This window comes from Macrobrachium rosenbergii, chromosome 34 (genome assembly GCF_040412425.1).
Source record: "Macrobrachium rosenbergii isolate ZJJX-2024 chromosome 34, ASM4041242v1, whole genome shotgun sequence".
NCBI classification, from domain to species: domain Eukaryota; kingdom Metazoa; phylum Arthropoda; class Malacostraca; order Decapoda; family Palaemonidae; genus Macrobrachium; species Macrobrachium rosenbergii.
The window spans coordinates 2221988-2241751 of NC_089774.1; the positions used below are offsets into that span (position 1 = coordinate 2221988).

General features: G+C 36.6%; 1 protein-coding gene across 1 annotated transcript in view; it reads right to left on the minus strand.

Moving 5' to 3' along the window:
• Positions 1-19764, minus strand: part of Syn2 (Syntrophin-like 2) — a 484285-nt gene that overhangs the window by 372897 nt on the left and 91624 nt on the right.

Below are 19764 nucleotides of genomic sequence, written 5' to 3' on the forward strand. Positions count from 1 at the left end.
AATTAACATAACAAGGCAGTGATGAAAGCGGACGAAAAATTTGTGGGAAACGAAAGTATGTTTTACTGTATAAGGTTAAAAATATGACCGTGCGTCGTTATATAATGAGAGAGAGAGAGAGAGAGAGAGAGAGAGAGAGAGAGAGAGAGAGAGAGAGAGAGAGAGAGATGAATCTGCAACAAACTTATGTATTTCGAACATTTTCCCAAGATTAAGACAGTTTGGAAAAACAACAAAAGCGATATTTAAACCACTGTATTTTTCTTGTAAACTTTTGAATAAACAAAAATATCCTTATAATTTCTGAATATTTCTCACCATCAATGCAGCATGAATACCTGCCACTTTTTCTCCCCCTTAAGTAAGGCAGAGAAAGAAGTTATAAGAAAAATAGAAAAAGTCATGTGCAAAAGAAATTCTGGTGATGCAGCTAGTGTTTCTTCTTCTTCTTCTTCTTCTTCTTCTTCTTCTTCTTCTTCTTCTTCTTCAAACATAATGACACACACAAAGCAAAAGGGCCTAAATACTAGGAAGACGCCTCAGAATACAATACCAATGAAACTGCAAGATGTAGATTAATTCACCAAAGTACAGACAGAGTTTGATAACGTTAGAAAACAGTAGATGCCGCATCCAAGACTTTCAGCCCAAGAAACAGCGTCTTCCTCAAGCAGCAATAAACCTGAAGGGTACGAACGGTAATTGATCTAAGATGGAATGCAATCTAAATTTCAATCGCGTCCTCCGGTCTAATCAGGGAGGATATTCACGAATCCTGAAATGTACAAAGTGTTTCCTAGAAAATTACAGGTAACTTCTTCCTCTTTGAAACTTCAGGCACCACCTTCCTCTATCAAACTTCACGTGGCATCTTTATCTCTCAAACTTCAGGTGCCACCTTCTTCTTCCAAACTTGAGGTACCAACTTTCTCTCACGAACGTCAGGCGTGGTGCCATCTTCAATATTTCAAGTTCCGGCACCATCCACCTCTTTTACAGTACCTGTGATTTATGCATTACCCGGCACAGCACAATCTCCCCCCGGTTTACATCGGTTAAAATGGCTTATTGACAGTTAGCATGTAGCAGCACCTCCATTATTATAAGGTCTTTTCAAGAATCGTTGATGAAGTAATAGACTTTTATGCATTTGGCAGTGTATTAGTAAGCACACCATCAGCAGTATTGCTTGGTGGAGCTATAGTAGTAGAAGTAGTATTAGTTTATATGTATATATATAGATGTCTAGGGCTTTCCTCCTTAATCCCCACTCAGTCTATATTTAAGCCTTTTCTGAGGATCTGTTCCCCATTCCCTTTCACAATATGTCTAAACCTCGTAAGTCTTTGAGATCCCAGTCTATTTCCCATCCTCCAAAAACCCCATCTCTGTCACTTCCTCATTCGTAATATGATCTTCCTACCACACCCTGGTGCATACTATAGTTACTCCTTTTCCAAAATCTCAGTTTTCTTGGCCAGAACCCATGTTTCGGCAGAACGCGGCGGTAAACGCCTTTCTCCTCGTCATAAGACTTTGTTCTGTCATTTAATTGGTTACTTTTATTGAAGAGTATTTTCACAATCTCTTCACTTTATCCAGGCTACTGGTATTCTTTACATTACTTCCCTCTCGAATCCTGCTTTACAACCCAATGTTTCCCCAAGAGGAGAGAAACGGTTACCTCTTCTGAGATCTGCCCTTCTTCATCAACATGGCTCCACTTCCCACTCTTTTCAGTTGCTCTTACATTTTGGGCACCTTTTGTGACTCTGTAACATTCGGTATACAGTGCAAAGACAGGCTGAAACCGGCATCTTTTTTGAGGGGGAGTTCTGTAGGACCCCGCTTGGGCCCGCCGGGTTTCCGCCGTCCAAAACAACAAACTTGACCTACGCAGAACATCGAGTTTCCCCAGAAAGCACAAGTCAAAGGCGGAAGGCTGAAGCAGTGATTTTCATGTATTTGCAGGAACCATAGTATCTCATTTGTAAAACCAAAACCATCTGTAAACGTAAAATACTCCAAGCTTTCGAACCATATGTAATGAAGAACTTTCCTTGTTTTGTACAAAGAATTGTTAACCGTTTTCCAGGTGTGAGAAAACGCACCTGACCGTAAAATTACGCCTGTCTTGCTCAGATGTTAGATGCTACCTTTCCGTTCAAGCGGAAGTCCACGTCGCGTCAGAAATTTGTGACATTAAATGAGTAAGTACCCAGACGCTGCCTCTTACTCACCTCGTCTCCTTTCCAGTCCCCGTAACTTTGCTCTGCTCACGTTGATTTCCATTCTCCTCCTTTTTCAGATCACTCTTTCAGGTTCTGAAGATTTCTACAAACTTCCACTGTGTACAAAATTCCCTGCTTAAGCCAGGAGGAGAGAATGTTTCCAGATCACTAAGTTACAATCCGTATTCATAACCTTTGTCTCCCGTTAGTGAGTCTGTTGTCGCGTGTGTATGTGTGTGTGCATGTTTCAAGTAAGCTGGCCTTATGCCAACAAAGGTTCTCGCCAAAGACAGATCATTAGTGTGGTAAAGTCTGAATGTGAGTGAGGAGCCAGTTGCAGACTTCTGGACACTGAACAACCAATAAGGATGATTGACGACTAGACCATGACGATTTTGTGAGAAGTTAAGAAGGTTAAAACCACGTAAAAAGCAGAAGACAGTAAGGTAGGTGGGTAAATTCACACCAGATCACTAAAGTCTATTGCGAGTTTTTAATCAATGATTTTTAAGTCGAATGTCACCGCAAAATCATGTGCCCACAGATGATCACTTGAACTTAAGTGCCAGCAGAGTCTGACATTCGTTGGTGGTCACCATCCAGGTACTAACCACATCCATTAACAAAAATTAAGCATTCAAAAAGCAGCCTAGCTAAGCAAGATTAATAGCGGGCGCTTTAGCATCGCCTCCTTTGAATACAAAGGCAGCAGGGGCCTCTTAGGATCTACATTATGTCGTCTTACGAGGGGTGGTAACCATGCAATCAATACTCTCATGCCTTGGGCTATGCCTTAGCTTCAGTGTCTTAGTTTTTACTCTTGGATTTGAGGTTCCTTGCAAGTTTTGTTGTTTGCTATAAATATTCATGTTATTCCTTACTTCTCTGTACAGTCCTTTGTCTTTTTCTAAATATAAGCGCTCCATTCTATGAACGCTAGCTAAGACAGTTTGACTTATCCTAAAGAAGTACACAAAAATAATAATAATAATAATAATAATAATAATAATAATAATAATAATAATAATAATAATAATAATAATAATAATAATAATAATAATAATCATCATCATCATCATAAAATACACAGTAATAATAAAATAATAATAACAATAATAATCATCATTCATAATAATAATAATAAGTTTAAAAGGGGACACATGAAATAGGATGAGGTGAGGAAACCGACCATCTATGGATCTGACAGTCGGAGAACTATTGATATGCGGAAGACAGGGTAATTACGTATCTGAGGATTCGAGTTACCCGTCTTATTCCAGCTATCATTTGGATATTTAGTATGCTGGACATGGAGGTGGATACAACATCACGGCTAGCACCGAATGTGTAATGGAAGGAAACAAAACAATGGGCAGATCAAAGAGGCGATGGAAGGAAAATATCCAGCACAGTCTGCCCGCACTGGAGACTGGGGGACTGAAGAGTGAATTGGGAAGCATTAAATAAGAGTGAGTAGAAGAATTCGTCGCAGATGGCAATGAGATACAATAATGCCAGCGGAATATGGCTGAGTGCTTCAGGAAAACAGACCATATTACAGATGAAGCAGCACCTGCAAGGGAGGATATTATTTATCTGTAATATATCGAGACAGAGGTTAATCAGATAAGCCAGATATCATGGTGAAAGAGACTTTAGTGTGGGAACGTACCAGCATTGTGCATGCCATTGTTATCAGTTCTTTCAGATGGTGAAGTCAATAGGATGGCCAACTTTATACCCTCAGCTAGCCCAGGCCCGAAGACGACAAGATACGAGACGAAGAGAGAGCGGGGACTGACTGCATAAATAGCGACAGATCACACCAAGCTCGGTCAAAGCGTGAAAGGCAAGCTGTAATGGACTTTTGATTGCAGACGATGACTTGCAATCTCCTTGATAAACAGGCATCTGTGGTATATTAATCGCCATTTTTGTACATCCGACCAATATACAAGGTAAACAATGCAATGTCGTAGCTGTAGATTTTTACATTTTTAAAATATCAGAAAAAGAAACCAATTGTTGAAGCAAATCATCTTTACGTGTCAGCTTGATGAATCCAGCAACAACACGAAACCATGCGTCCAGCAAATCTGGCAAGTTCCCACCCCTGGTTCTTATTATTCATGACCCAGAGCGGAGCAGAGGATTCTACCTGGACGTGAATGATATAAAACAGTTTACTTCATCTGACTCTTGATCCTGAGACGCCATGTCTGCAGAACCAGCGCAATGGGGCGACGGAACTAAGATGGAAGGATCTTCAGAAATTATGGGAAGGAAAAACATACTCAGGCCTGTCCTAAGCCTGGATCAAACACAAGCTCAACACCCCTCCCTTATAAAATACGAAGAGGTACCTTAACTTGAAACACAATATCAGCTGCCCCGTGCAAGCGGCGAGATAGAATCGTATGCATTGCAAAATGCTTTCACGGCCACATTACAGGAAATGTATCAAAGAATTTTGCAAGCAATAAAGAAAACGTTCATGAGAGTTTACAAGTCAGGCGCAAGCAGTAATTGGTCACAATAAAGGCCAAAATATCTCTGGTCCTGTAGGTAAACAAAACTTGGTTTGATCATTGCTTGAATGGGTGACCGAAAATGAATACCAGACTGAGACATGTTCATAATAAGTCAGATCTTACGGTCACTGAACCTATGCAGAATTGCCTGGTCACCACTTGGACGAGTGGCCTTCAATGAAAGCCAGGCAATATGTTCGCTGAAAAGCTGATCAACCAATCGCTGATGCTGGGCAACATTGAGTCCGGTCAGATCTTGAAAAGGTGACCTCCATAGGCATAAAGCTCCCGTGACTACAAATGAAACTTACAATAGAACTTATAAGTCCGAGAAGAATGGCAAAGGGAGCCCCAGAAGACAACATATTGAGTAAAAGGAAGAGTCTTATCTCTGCAAACATTTATTATTATTGTTATTATTATTATAATTTGGCAGCAGACCCTCTTTTAAACAGGTTCTATTGAATATTATTGCTGCTTCAGCTGCATTTATTTTGTAGAAGACTTTATTATTATTATTATTATTATTATTATTATTATTATTATTATTATTATTATTATTATTATTATTATACACAACTCTAATACTGATTTTCTTTTATTGTGGATTTTAATTTGTGTTCAGCCTCGATCAACCCCATACTGCCGAGTCATGAAAAAGCGGTTTAAAATTATAATTGCAAAACTCTCTCTCTCTCTCTCTCTCTCTCTCTCTCTCTCTCTCTCTCTCTCTCTCTCTCTCTCTCTCTCTCTCTCTCTCTCTCTCTCTCTGTTTGGTGCTGTTTTTCACAAGAAAAAAAAAATAGGCTGTAATTCATTCCACTAAGATAAACAGGGGACATCTCAACTGCCGACTTTCCGTTTCATATCAATGTTTATTTACAAAGCAAAATTGAAATCAGAGCTACAATCACGGTTTGTTTTGGGACTACAGCGAACCTATTACATTATAAATGTGTGACCCTAAACCTGACCAAACGACTTTGGTTTCGTGCTAAAATGTATATGACGCGATACCCGACCAACAAAACCAAATCTGACCAAAATATCATGAAATCTTCAAAAACTGAGTAAGGACTGGCAGACAAGCATGCATACAATAATATGCATGTCAGTCTGCCAATTCATACTTAGCGTCTTAAAATTTGTAGCTCTCAACTCCATTTTGCTTTGTGAAGAGACATTGATATGAAACGGAAAGTCAGCAGTTGAAATGGCCCCTGTTTCTCTTAGTGGAATGAATAAACGCAAAGACATCTCGACGGTCAAACGCTTATTTAATTACCTCAACCCCAAAACTCTGGCCGCCGAACGGAGCAACTTCAACTAGCCCATACGTTTCTTTAATTTCAAAACCTAAATTAAAAATCGCCATTGCCAAAATTCTGTAAAGTTTCTTAGAGAATTCATCTAATCAAGCAGTACAAAGCAGTAACACTAGTAAAGACTCCTCTTCACACACTTTTTCAGGGAGATAAGAATTACTCAGATAGTACAGTTCCCGAGCCTTGCAATCCTCAAATTATGCGGTTTTGGAACATAGAATCCTCCAATTTCACGGTTTCCAAAACTGGCAATCCTCCAATTTCACGGTTTCCAAAACTGGCAATCCTCCAATTTCACGGTTTCCGAAGCTGGCATTCCTCCAATTTCACGGTTTCCGAAACCGGCAATCCTCCAATTTCGCGGTTTCCGAAACTGGCAATCCTCCACTTTCACGGTTTCCGAAACTGGCAATACACCAATTTTAAGGTTTCGGAAACTGGTAATCTTCCAATTTCACGGTTTTGGAAACTAGGAATCCTCCAACTTTACGGTTTTCGAAACTGGCAATACTCCAATTTTAAGGTTTCGGAAACTGGCAAATTCACGGTTTTGGAAACTGGGAATCATCCAATTTCACGGTTTCCGAAACTAGTAATCCTCCAATTTCACGGTTTCCGAAATTGGCAATCCGCCAATTTCACGGTTTCCGAAACTGGCAATCCTCCAATTTCACAGTTTCCGAAACTGGCAATCCTCCAATTTCGCGATTTTGGAAACTAGCAATCCTCCAATTTCATGGCTTCTGAAACTGGCAATCCTTCAACTTCACGGTTTTGGAAATGAGCAATCCTCCAATTTCATGGTTCCGGAAACTGATAATCCTCCAATTTCATAGTATCCGAAACTGGCAATCCTCCAATTTCACAGTTTCCGAAACTGGCAGTCCTCCAATTTCATGGTTTCCGAAACTGGCAATCCCCAAATTTCACGGTTTCCAATACTGCAATCCTCCAATTCCATAGTTTCCAAAACTGGCAATCCTTCAATTTTACAGTTTCTGAAATTGGCAATCCTCCAATTTCACATTTTTGGAAACTGGTAATTCTAAAATTTCATGGTTTTAGAAAATGGAAATCCTCCAATTTCACGGTTTTGGAGATGGCAATCCTCCAACTTCACGGTATCCGAAACTGGCAATCCTCCAATTTCATGGTTTCGGAAACTGGCAATCCTCCAATTTCACGGTTTTTGGAAACTGGAAATCCTCCAATTTCGCCGTTTCGGGAACTGGCAATCCTCCAATTTCACGGTTTTGGAAACTGGCAATCCTGAAATTTCACGGTATTTGAAACTAGCAATCCTCCAATTTCACGGTTTACGAAACTGGCATTCCTCCGATTTTACGGTTTCGGAAACTGGTAATCCTCCAATTTTACGGTTTCGGAGACTGGCAATCCTCCAATTTCACAGTTTCGGAAATTGGCAATCCTCCAATTTTACGGTTTCGGGAACTGGCAATCCTCCAATTTTTACGGTTTCCGAAATGGCAATCCCCCAATTTCACGGTTTCCAAAAATGGCAATCCTCCAATTTCACGGTTTATAAAACAGGCAATCCTCCAACTTCACGGTTTCAGAAACTGGCAATCCTCCCATTTCACGGTTTCCGAAACTGGCAATCCTCCAATTTCACAGTTTTGGATACTGGTAATTCTAAAATTTCATGTTTTTGTAAACTGGCAATCCTAAAGTTTCGTGGTTTCCGAAACTGGCAATCCTCCAATTTCACGGTTTTGGAAACTGGTAATTCTAAAATTTCACGGTTTCGGAAACTGGCAATCCTCCAATTTCAGTTTTGAAACTGGTAATTCTAAAATTTCATGGTTTCGGAAACTGGCAATCCTAAAATTTCACGGTTTCAGGAACTGGCAATCCTCAAATTTCACAGTTTCGGAAACTGGCAATCCTAAAATTTCACGGTTTTGGAAACTGGCAATCCTCAAATTTCTCGGTTCCGAAAACTTGCAATCCTAAAAATTGTGGTTTCGGAAGTCGGCAATCCTTAAAAGAAAATGGCGGTCCTCAAATTCGACAAGTTTCAGAAACTGGCATTCCTCGGATGGCAAGGTCTTGTAGACTGACAATTCTAAGATAGAAGAATTCCAGAAATTAGCAATCTTCTGGCAGTACGGTCTGATGGATGCTTACTTGCCAGACTGGAATTCCATATCTTCTTCGGTCTTCCTAGAATAACAGTGTTTCAACCTTTAAGGGCCACATGGCCATTAAACTGTCTGTCAATTCGGGATTTAGGATAAAAAAAAAAAAATTTTTTTATTGTAAATATACCCAGTAGGTATGTCTCCCTTTTCACTCAAACACAATGCTGTAATTTTCCCATCTTCTCCTCGGGAGGGTAACGGGTTCTAAGCTATTCCACTACAAGCTAAGCGACAACGTTATTGATTCATAATATTTTGGAACTTGTCGTGTCTCGGGGAGCTGGGCGCCAAGAATTGGTGCAGGGTCAGCCAATTCTCGAGATCTAGGCCTGAAAAGAGAGAGAGAGAGAGAGAGAGAGAGAGAGAGAGAGAGAGAGAGAGAGAGAGAGAGACACATAGAGTCATCTACTCATAGGTTACACATCGACGTAATTATAAAAGAAAAATTATAAACTGTCAGGTCTACACAGTTGAGCATGAACGGGGTGAGAGAGAGAGAGAGAGAGAGAGAGAGATGAAATGTGAAATACGCACAACCTCAAGTCTCCAGGATTGCGCAAATGTTGAGAGAGAGAGAGAGAGAGAGAGAGAGAGAGAGAGAGAGAGAGAGAGAGAGAGAGAGAGAGAGAGAACAATTTAATAAACATAAACTCAGCAAATTTGCACGCGAAGAGAGACAGACGGAAAGAGACGGAAAACCCTAAACGGTAGACAGGACACACGCACACGCACACACACACACACACACGCACACGCACGCACACGCACGGAGGAGCGATAGTTTTAAAGTTGAAAGGTCCAACCCGGCCCAAGGGGAGTTGTGAGCGCTGGGCTGGTCGATACGTACCAGAAACCACCCTATGCGACCTCCATCCAATTGAAGGTCTAGTTATTATTACAATATATAATCAGAAAACGGTTGTAATTCGGTTTCCAATATTCTCGGTTTTTTAACGATTAGTTTTTTTTTTCATTTTAGGGAAACTCGGATTTTTTTCGGGGCGCGGGAGGGCTAAATGGCCAAAACTTTGACAGCAATTTTTAAAATCTGAGCAGGGAATAGGTCCAATTAGATATTTTTTCTTTAATAGATTTTTTGGGGGTTGAATTAGGGGCAATTTGTTAATAAAAACATTTTAATCGGCCTCAAAATTTCTCGGATAAAACTGATAGGGGTCACGTGAAACATTGCTTTCTTAATATAAAGTTTTTTTTTTGGAGGGGGCGGGATAAATCTGAGGCTTTCTTGACAATAACTGAATATATAAAAATGACCAAATTACGTTTCAAAAGTTACAGCTAAAATTAAAATACGGTATATGAACATTTTGTTATTTTTACAAATATGTCTTTTTTATTCTGCAAACATATTGGGAAAATCACTGTAACTCTCCATATTTGGCTTAAATATTTCACGATTAATTATATATATATATATATATATATATATATATATATATATATATATATATATATATATATATATATATATATATATATATATATGTGTGTGTGTGTGTGTGTGTGTGTGTGTGTGTGTATATATATATGAATACAGTATCTATATAAATATAAATATATATATATATATATATATATATATATATATATATATATATATATATATATATATATATATATATATATATATATATATATATATATATATATATATATATAACCGTGAAATGACATGTTTAAACCAAATAAGGACAGTTACAGTAAAACTGAGTACTTGTCCCAACGTATTTGCAGATTTAAAAATATATTTGTGAAAGTAATAAAATTTTTATAGACTTTTTATTTTAGCTGTAAATTTTGAAACGGAATCGATCAATATAACATACTTGTTTCTTGTTCCAAATGTTTCACATTCCTCCCCTTCCATAAAACTTTATATTAAAAAAATACCAATCAACTATTCCACTTAACCCTCACCAGTTTTATCCGAGGAATTTTGACACTGGATGAAATGCTTTAACAAATTGCCCTTATTTTACTCAATAAAAAATCTATAATAAAGGTAGCTAATTGGCCCTGCTCCTCCTCAGTTAAAAGAGAAACTAGATAAGCAACCAATGAAGTTTGCATATATATATATATATATATATATATATATATATATATATATATATATATATATATATATATATATATATATATATATGTATATATATATTATATAATATATATATATATATATATATATATATATATATATATATATATATATATATACATACACACACACACACACACACACACACACACATATATATATATATATATATATATATATATATATATATATATATATATATATATTATATAACTGAGATGAGACTGTCGGCTATTTTTTTTACTTGTTTTCACTTTCTATAGAGATTTTTTATGCCATTTGAAAGCCATAAATAAGTATTATATTAAATTATACTTTAAGAGCTCGCAGTAGAAAAACCAACATTAAAATAAAGCCAAGCCTATTCACAAACTCTGGACTCTGGTGAGGTTCCATAACTCCACAATGAAAAAGCGGTCAAACGCCTTTTCTGTGTGCGCCGGGATAGGTAATTTTAGAGAGGAATAAACGAAGGTACTATGGAACACAAACAATCAAACCTTTTAGTAAAGGCTTTCCATAATTGGCTGCACCATTCCACTATAAAACACAAAATAGATGAAATATTTCCAAAGAGGAATGACTGTACCAATTTCCGTTTATCTGTTCTCTTTTCGAAAAAAATTATTTTTCCACTGTGGCCAATTCTGCGACATTTCGGATTAAGGGCCTCGTGTATTACTGCCACTCCCCAGTTTCGTTTGCAAATTTCAGTCTAAAGAAATCAGGCGGGTAGGGATATATTCCCCCACCACCGTCTTTTTTTTTTTTTTTTTTTTTTTTTTTTTTTGCAGAGCTTTCTTATGGGCGAAATTCTGGGTTATGTGGCGCCACAGTAAATGTGTCATCATAAACTAAATAACCTGACTCAGTTTCAATATTAAAGTTTTTCCTCAGACAGGAGGGGGGCGGTTATTTCGAAGGCGATGAGGGGGGAAGAAACATTCAAAATAAACCAATTTCTTTTTACCTAATTCACTTTCTTGAAATTAAGATTATTTTCGGAGAAGGTTAATTTCATAATTCCATTTCTAAAATATTACTTTTATTAAAATAAAAAGGAAGAGGTAGTATCTGGATCTACCAATACAATAAGCAACAAACATTAGTTCTATTTCAACCATATTCGTTTTTGTTTTAAAACATTTTCCTGCTAAAGACCATATCTGATTAACATTCACATGTATTACAAAAGAACAAAGGTCAAAAATCTTATTTCAAAAATTCATTTTCGTAATTTAAAAATAAAATTTTGGGGGTAAGTAATACTTTTATTGTCAGCAATATTTATCCCAAAATGCGCCTAGACTTCGTGTTCAAAAGTCAGATTTTCTTGGAATGCATTTTAGATTAACATCCCAACTTCTTACCAAAAAATATCCAAACGTTACTATTAAAGCAATCCTCAAAAATTCGGTAACATAAAATAAGATTTTACAGGAGAACGGAATTTTACATTAAAATGCCAACGTTTATCAAATAAACGTATAAAAATTAGTATAAAATTCTCTCAAACAGGAGAAAAGGAGAGAGGAATCTTTCCTGAGCTCCGATCAAATCTTTACAAAACAGAAACTTTAAAATACGAAAATTCGAGTGTTTCAGTTTTCAAAGTTTTAATTTTTCTTGCAGGAAAAAAAACGGCAGTGACTGGGCTTTTGAAGGGTAATATATATATATAATATATATATATATATATATATATATATATATATATATATATATATATATATATATATATATATATATATATATATATATCTGACTCACATCAGGATCGAACGCAGGTCTTTCACATGAAAGACCAGAGCGCTGCCAACCTGGCCACACAAGTCATAAAAGAAGTTGGAACCTGGTCTTTCATTTGAAAGACCTGGGTTCGATCCTGATGGAAGTCAGAAATTTATTTCTGTTCCACACGTGATTGTATGTTGGATTTCTATCATATTCCCTCAGAAGGGATAATTCGAATGAAATGCCGTCAATTGGTTCACTGCTGAGTCGGGAAATTAGGGAAAACACGCTGGTGAGCAAGCAGTTAGCCTGCCCAGGTAATGCCTTAGGTACAGTGGTACTCAGGTTCCAACTTCTTTTATGACTTGTGTGGCCTGGTTGGCAGCGCTCTGGTCCCTCATTTGAAAGACCTGGGTTCGATCCTGATGTGAGTCAGAAATTTATTTCTGTTCCACACGTGATTGTGTGTTGATTATTTCTATATATATATATATATATATATATATATATATATATATATATATATATATATATATATATATATATATATATATATATATATATATATATATATATGTATATATTTCATTTTATATTGCTTTTTCGGGCACTTAAAATCCACAACTATGCATTTATCTGGATCATAATTTAAGTTCGTCATTGGACGGGTTGGTATCGTTCTCGGCTAGCACTCTGCTGGGCCCGCGTTCGATTCTCCGACCGGCCTATGAAGAATTAGAGGAATTTATTTCAGGTGATAGAAATTCATTTCTCGCTATAATGTGGTTCCGATTCCACAATAAGCTGTAGGTCCCGTTGCTAGGTAACCAATTTGTTCTTGGTCACGTAAAATAAATCTAATCCTTCGGGCCAGCCCTAGGAGAGCTGTTAATCAGCTCAGTGGTCTGGTTAAACTAGGGTATACTTTTTTTTGGATCATAATTTAAGATCTCGCAGTAAGAAGTATTTAAAAAATAGAAGATCCTAGCTACGAATTTTGCCATTTTTTATAGTTTATTTCTGGTATGGAGTGGGGTTACATAACTCCACAAAAAAGGGGGTCGAACGCCTTTTGTGTGTGTCCTGGGATTGATAATTTTAGAGCGGAATAATCGAAGGTAATATGGAACAAAAGCAAGCAAACCTATTACTAAAGCCTTTCCATATTCGGCTGGAAAATTCCACAGTAAAAAGCAACATTAATTAAACATTTCCGAAGAGGAATGGTTGCGCCCATTCCCGTTTATTTATTCTCTTTTTAACAGAAAGTTTTTCCTTTGTGGCCAATTTTGCTACATTTTGGATTAATGGCCTCATGTACAATTTCCATTCCAGAGTTTCGTTTGGCAAATTTCAGTCTAAAAAAACAGGCAGTTAGAGGAAATATTCCCTTTCTTTGTTGCTTTGTACAGACCTTTCTTATGGGCGAAGTTTTGGGTTCCGTGGGATCACAGTAAATGTACCGTCATAAACTAAATAACCTGTCTCAGTTGAATTATTAAAGCTTTTCTTTAAGAAAAAGAAATATGGTTATTTCGAAGGCGATGATTGGAGAAGAAACATTCAAAGTGATGCATAACATTATTCCAGAATTCATTTTCATGAAATTAAGATTTTTTCAGAGAAGATTAATTTGATCATTCCATTTATAAAATATTACTTTCATTTAAATAAATTGGAAGAGGTAGTATCTGGACCTAGCCTACCAATACAAAAAGCAACAAATATTAGTTCTATTTCAAAAATATTCGTTTTTAATCTAAAATTTCTTCTTGCTAAAGGCCACATTTGATTAACATTCACACGTATTACGAAAGAACAAAGGTCAAAAATCTTATTTCAAAAATTCATTTTCATAATTTAAAAATAAAATTTCGGGGGTAAGAAATACTTTTTTCAGCAATATTTATCCCAATATGCCCCTAGACTTCGTGTCGAAAAATCATATTTTCTCGGAATGGATTTTTGGATTACCATCCCAACTTCATGCCAAAAAACATCCAAACATTCTTAAAGAAATCCTAAAAAATTCGGTACCATAAAACAAGATTTTCCATGAGGAAGGAACTTTACAATAAAATGATAACGTTTATCAAACAAACGTATAAAAACTAGTATAAAAACTCAGCGTTTTTTCTTTCAAACAGGAGAAAAGGAGAGGAATCTTTCCTGAGCTCCAATCAAATCTTTACAAAATAGAAACTTTAAAATACGAAAATCTGAGTGCTTCAGTTTTCAAAGTCTTAATTTTTCAGGAAAAAAATTTTTTCTTGGAAAAAAAAAACGGCAGTGACTGGGTTTCTGAAGGTTATTTTGTACGAGGAGGGGAAGGGCAACAATCAATATATCAATATATATATATATATATATATATATATATATATATATATATATATATATATATATATATATATATATATATATATTAACTTTATCACATACACAATTGTTCTGTGCACTAGTAAAATTACTAACAGAACCTCATTCTAATTGGATGGTGTCTAGTGGAGATATTTATTAAAAAAAAAAAAAAAGTTACAAGATTTCTAGAACAAAAACCGTATATATACAGTATATATATATATATATATATATATATATATATATATATATATATATATATATATATATATTATTCCATTTTGATATTGCTTTTTTTGGGCACTTAAAATCCACAACTATGTATTTATCTGGATCATAATTTAAGATCTCCCGGTAAAAAGTCTTTAAAAAATAGATGATCCTAGCTGCGAATTTTGCCATTTTTTATAGTTTATTTCTAGTATGGAATGGGGTTACATAATTCCACAAAAAAAAGGGTCGAACGCCTTTTGTGTGTGTCCTGCGATTTACAATTTTAGAGCGGAGTAATCGAAGGTAATATGGAACAAAAACAATCAGACCTATTACTAAAGCCTTTCCATATTCACCTGCAAAATTCCACAATAAAAAGCAAAATTGATTAAACATTTCCGAAGAGGAATGGATGCTCCCATTCCGTCTATTTATTCTCTTTTTAACGTAAAATTTTTCCTTTGTGGCCAATTTTGCTAGATTTTGGATTAATGGCCTCATGTACAGTAGTATTTCTATCCCCCAATTTCGTTTGGCAAATTTCTGTCTAAAAAAAACAGGCAGGTAGGGGAAATATTCCCTTTCTTTGTTGCTTTGTACAGACCTTTCTTATGGGCGAAATTTTGGGTTCCGTGGAATCACAGCAAATGTGCCATCATAAACTAAATAACCTGACTCAGTTTATATATCAAAGCTTTTTCTTTAAGGAAAAAAATGGTTATTTCGAAGGCGATGCGGGGAGAAGAAACTTTCTGATTCATAACATTATTCGAGAATTCATTTTCATGAAATTAAGATTTTTTCGGAGAAGGTTAATAAGATCATTCCATTTATAAAATATCACTTTTATTAAAATAAACTGGAAGAGGTAGTATTTGGATCTACCAATACAATAAGCAACAAATATTAGTTCTATTTAAAAAATGTTCGTTTTTAATCTAAAATGTTTTCCTGCTAAAGGCCATGTTTGATTAACATTCACACGTATTACGAAAGAACAAAGGTCAAAAATATTATTTCAGTAATTCATTTTCATAATAAAAATTTTGGGGGAGGTAATTCCTTCATCAACAGTAATATTTATAACAAAATGCCTCTATAATTCGTTATCAAAAATAAGAGTTCCCTGGCGAGGCATTTTTGGGTTAAAATCGCAACTCATCACCAGAAAATATCCAAACGTTACTTGTACAACAGTCCTCAAAAATTCAGCAACAAAAATCAAATTTTCCAGGAGGACGGAAATTTACAATAACACGCTCACAAATTAGTATAAAAACTCAGCTCTTTTTCTTTCAAACAGGATGGAAGGAGAGAGGAATCTTTCCCGAGTTTCAATCCAGTCTTTACAAAATAGAAACTCGTATTTCGAAAGCCTGAGGGTTTCAGTTTACAAAGTCTTAATTTTTCAGGAAAAAATCCTCGGAGAATAATGAGGACCTACAGCCATACATATTGCAACAACTTTTTTTTTTAAATCATTTTTAATTGTTGTTTTTTTAATATTTACTTCTCTTTTCTAGGGTAAGGTGGATAACAGCTTTTTTAGGATGAATTTTTAGGGCTACATTACCAAAACCTGTCGTGTTTCACTTTTCATTTGATGTGACGACTTTTTTGGTGAAAAAGGGAGACAATTAAATATTTGTTTTTCACACAAAAAAAATAGTTTTGAGTGGGTTTCAGAATTGTTATTAATTAAGTTGCAAAATACATTTTATTTCATTTTTGGGACCCTCCAACGTATTAACAAAATCAGCCGTAATTCACTTAAAAAAATTCACTCTCTGTCCTTTGAAAAGAAAATGTTTTTGGAGGGATGGGTGGAAGGGGACGGAGGGGGAGGGGAGGGGGAATTCCCAGGCAACACCCAAACGAATTACTAAAATTAACCATAAATCACTTTTATATTTCAACCTTTACTTGTGAGAAAAAATTAAAAAGATAATTTTGAAAAGGGAAAATTCGAATCAATAGCAAAATGCAACATCACAAACCAATACAATCCGTTGACAAAACTTGGGTATTCTTTAGACAACAATTGGGTATTCTTCATAGTAAGGGCTTTTTTTGGGGTAAGTTCCTGATTCGGTTTCAGAATTACCTGTCATTCCCAGATCCATTTGAAAGTCTAATCAGCTCAACTTTGGCCGTTTGTGCACCCCACTACAAATTTTTATCGAAATCCATAACTCTCTCAAGATACCTTGTGTACAAGGTGTCTTGAGAAACACCTTGGACCCGTACCGGTATCCAGACACTTCTAAACAATAGTTCCCTGGCCCATACCACAACTCTCCGCAAATTTCTTCAAAATTTATCCATCAGTTTCTAAGATATAGGCTATGGGTAGACATTCTGGCAAACAAACAAAACTAAACCACCCTGAATCGGAATTCAGGTCCACCTCAAAATCTGTTTGATTCCTCACCGGCCCATAGCATTCCTCACACGGAATTTATTCGGAATCCCTCCAAAACTTTTCAAGACATCCATGTGAGCGCATGAGAAATTGCACATTCAAGCCAGTAGCAAGATTGGCATGAGGTTAAGAGCTGCATAAATCTTCACGCGGTGCATTAAAAATTTCCTAAAATTTGCAACAAAGTTCAACAGTCCGTTGCAAGTATAAAGTGATTCACAATGATGCTTCAAGACCAGAGTAAAAAGTGTTAAGTGCTTCCATGTAAGTCTAAAGTCAATGGAGTAACACTTACGGTATTTAGAAGATAGACATGACAAACAAACAGACAGACCCGGCAGGCAGATAAGACAGACATGGCTGAAATAATAACATCCTTCGATCTTCGCTGGCAAAGATAAGAAAGATATAAAGATATCTTATCCACCATAAATCGCCGGCGAGTAAGACATCGTCTAAATCGATCGATCACGCCTTATTACCACACCACCCCCCCACCCCCAACAGACCCACAGCATCCTCCCTCTCCTCTCCCCATCCTTTCCACGGCTACCCCCCCCCCCCGCCCCCAACGTTTGGTCGAACTATCAAACAGCGCTCATTAAATGTTTAATGGCGCAGCCAACTAACTTTGGAAGGCCAAATCTTCTCAGAAATATGAGAGAGGTTGACGACGAGGAGACGACCGCGGGATACGATACGTAGATCCGTTTGCGCAATCAGTGGGTTCGTTGATTTCGATTTTTCTTCGAGATATGCAACCCAGTGAGATGGACGATCAGGTGTCTCTATCCTGCCCAGGGCCGACGAGAACAAGAAAAAGAATTGGGATGAAAAGTAGTCTTGATCCCAGAGGACGTGATGGTCTGCACACAGGTTGCAGGATTCAGGGAGAACAAAAGCAGTAACAGAATTCTAAAGTTTTCCAGAATAGGGTGGGGTAGAGGGGAATTAGGTTACAAAACCGAAAGTTCATGTGAGAAAAGGTGGCCGGACGGGTATGTTTAGACAAGGGAGTTCAAAAGGACTTATCTACCTCTGTACCCTTTTAGAAGAATCATTCAAGTCGTTTTCAGTGACCGGATAACTTTCGGTCGGCTTGAAAGGTTCATTATGAAATGCAATTCTTTATATATTTGCCTCTTTAAGTTACCAGTGAGGCTGTGTGTGTGTGTGTGTGCGCGCGCGCGCACAAAGTGGTAGCGCCCTCAGCTCACATCCGAGAAGACGCATATGCGATACACGAGCGAGGCAGGGACACAATGGGTGCGTTTCCTTGAAATCCATTATGCCTCTATTGGCCTCAGCAGTGAATACGGTAACTATACGTCAGTCGAATGCTATTGATCTCAGCAGATAGAGAGAGAGAGAGAGAGAGAGAGAGAGAGAGAGAGAGAAAATAAACAAATAAAAATCATTATTAACCTACATTCTATTGATGCATCTAAACAAAAACAAGAAAAGCAAAGAAAATTTTTTCCAAGGGTTGAAGTGACTTGTAGACCGTGTAAAATAAAAATAAAAAAAATTAATCCACGTCCTAATGTGCACTGTGAAGCATACCTACAGAGTCTGGGGCTCTGTTCTGGATAGCGTCCAATTATCATGCAATCCACTTCCGGATCACAGCCAAGAGAAATCAAGGATCCCGGCTGGATCATGTCGAGAAAAAAAAATCACTTCTAGATCACGTCCCAAAAGGTAAATCATGGCTACAGAAGCCATGGATCAATTTCCACATTTCGTTCAAAACAAAGAAAAAATCAGGATCTGTCTCAAATGGATCACTGTTTTTACTTTCACTCATTCTCAATGGAACTATTACTTTTCTCACTTTCACGTCCTTCCACTGTTTGGATGCCCATTCCAACGGCCTATGTATGAAAAAGTCATTCACTAAACATAACATAATAATAATAATATAATAATAATAATAATGAACATATTCATCCTTGCTGACTCAGTTAAAAGATGACTGACACAGACTGTTACCTTTTGTCTCTAGAAGCACCCTAATAATAATAATAATAATAATAATAATAATAATAATAATAATAATAATAATAATAATAATAATAATAATAATTCCCGTCACTTTCAACTCTTGGCAACTCTCACAGAAGAGAATGCCAGGTACCTCCACTGACATCAGCACGCACGTATAAGCCGTGGGTAAACTTCTGTACTGACAGGACAGTGCATGCATATTCAATAACCTTTCCCTGCAGAATGTACCTCTAAAGAAAACAATTCACAACGATGGCAGGCGCATAACAGGAGGGGTTATTATAACATAGGAAAGACTTCCGTTGAATGTGATCTACTTTGTTGTAGAAGGTTTTCTTAAACCAGGAGTAAAGGTTAAGGCACTTTAATCAAAAACGATTATATTTTCGAAGTATTTCAATTATGCGCTATAACAGATCTGTTATCATTATAAAGACGGTTATTTTTAATTTTCTAATAATAAAAATAATTAAGCTTCATTTAATTATCATCCTTCTTTTCTCCAGGTGACGCCAGCTCACTGTACCGCATCAATCGATCATTCAATCCCAGCTTAAGAAATCACATATTCCAATAACCTTTCTTCCTAAAGTACGTAAGTCTATTACCTCGTGCCCTTTTGTAGCCCAGACCCGAAGAACACAGGAAAAGGAAGTTGG